This window comes from Pleurodeles waltl, chromosome 12 (assembly GCF_031143425.1).
Source record: "Pleurodeles waltl isolate 20211129_DDA chromosome 12, aPleWal1.hap1.20221129, whole genome shotgun sequence".
Classification (NCBI taxonomy): domain Eukaryota; kingdom Metazoa; phylum Chordata; class Amphibia; order Caudata; family Salamandridae; genus Pleurodeles; species Pleurodeles waltl.
Genome location: NC_090451.1, coordinates 1,250,188 through 1,252,038, shown reverse-complemented (window position 1 = coordinate 1,252,038; position 1,851 = coordinate 1,250,188). Strand labels below are relative to the sequence as shown.

At 42.1% G+C, this 1,851-nt stretch overlaps 1 non-coding gene across 1 annotated transcript; it reads right to left on the bottom strand.

The window, feature by feature from the left end:
• Positions 1–284: 284 nt before the first annotated feature.
• Positions 285–367, bottom strand: TRNAL-AAG (transfer RNA leucine (anticodon AAG)). Its single transcript has one exon. It is a non-coding gene; the product is annotated as a tRNA-Leu (tRNA).
• Positions 368–1,851: the final 1,484 nt, after the last annotated feature.

The following is a 1,851-nucleotide window of genomic DNA, read 5'->3' as shown; positions in this document are numbered from 1 at the left end:
GCGTTCTACTGTTTACACTCACTGAACTTTCAGCATCACAGTGACCCCTCTTGTCGCCTCTATAGTTAGACTTCAAGACAGCTGGTTTATTTACCGATACAATTCTTGTCGCCTTAGGTTGTGGTTTTTTAAAATAAGAAGGCTCGGTCCCACTGTCTGGCTACCCTTATATATATACGTCACCACTTTACATAGTCTCACCTCTCGCTATGTGGATCGTAGGTGCAGAAGGCAGAGAGTGAGACACTGATGCAGACAAAATACGTTTGTGAGTTGAAAAATACTGGCAGCGGTGGGATTCGAACCCACGCCTCCAAAGAGACTGGAGCCTTAATCCAGCACCTTAGACCGCTCGGCCACACTATCCTGTGCAAACATCTTTCTGTAAGCTTTCTGAAGTGAGATGTTCTGTTGTATAGGGGAGTTGAAGAATAAGGGTGTATAGCCTGTGAAGTGATCCTAGGAAAGTCAACGCCAACAGCAGCAGGCACGTGATACATTCAGTAGGTCAGGATTGGCCCCGGGCCATGGGAGGTGTCAGGGAGCGCCAGTCCTGAGAGTCCTTAGGAAGACAACCCTTACATTGGCGTCCCGCACGCGCTGGTTCTCTTTCTTTAAGGATAAGGAATCAAACTATCGACGTCCCTCAACTTACCAACCCTCCGCCTCAGGAAAGATTTTGTGATTCATGAGCAGAACCCGGCTGGCGCTGTTTACAGTAATGCCTAAGAGACACGCCTAGGTCGATGAACCTTTTAGACCAGGTTCGGGGACTTCCCAGTACGAGATGTCTTTTGGCATCACAAATCAATAGATCAATATCTCAACAACAATCGCAATAACTAATCAGTATGCTAATCAATAACCTTTAATGACAGTCAATAAAGTGAACACCCCATGATCTTTCAGTCATGAATAACCACACCAATTTAGTTAAGTGTTAGGATATTTATTACCCTACTGGTTACAATCTAAAGTAATTTCTGTTAATCTCATCAGCAATTCATCTCATTAGTAACTCTTCAGATTTGCAATTAGAAATGCAATTAATCAATGCATAGAGAATATTCACTCAGTATTAACACATAATTATTAAGAAGCAACTTAGCAAAGTCTCAGTAGCGCATGGTTCAACAAAGCAAGAACTCAGTCATTTGTCTATTTGCGTCAGATTTTAGTGAACACCTTAAATAACCTCGTATTAGCATCAGCATGTTGGGCTTCATGCAAAACTATTTAGCAAACACAAATTTGGAAAACATCAAACTATGGCCTCAATCAAAGAGCAGTTGGTACCTAGAAAGAAAAGGCAAACAGACAATTACAATTTTCATCAGATAGTTACCCATCCAACGGATCAGAAAACAGCGTCAGTCTTCGTCCTCTGGACATCAGTCGTTTGCATCATCAGCAAAGAAAGGACAGGGCAAAGTATCAGTATGGCATAGCTAAGGAACAAGAACTTCCCTCATATAGAGGAGAAGTAAGTATCAGGTAAGGAATAAGTAAAGGGTGGTTTAGAGTAACAGGGCGAACAAACGGCAAAGTCTCAAACGAAATGGCCTAAATGGCTCAGTAGAATGGCAAAGAATGGCTTGGAGTGGAATGTCCAATAAATGCCTGATTTCTCCTCGGGTCATGTGGTTAAATCAAAACTGTCTAATTTACTCCTAATTCCCCAATGGATAATCATTGGTGCATCGCCATCTCTGCCCAATAATCTTCACCAGAGTTTTACACAAACCACAGTTCTCATGTCGTTGATTGGCCCATGTTATTGACGTTTTCATCGGTTGGAATGTCAGGTAAGAAAAGTTACATTTTACGCTACAGTCAGTAGTTCCATTGTTT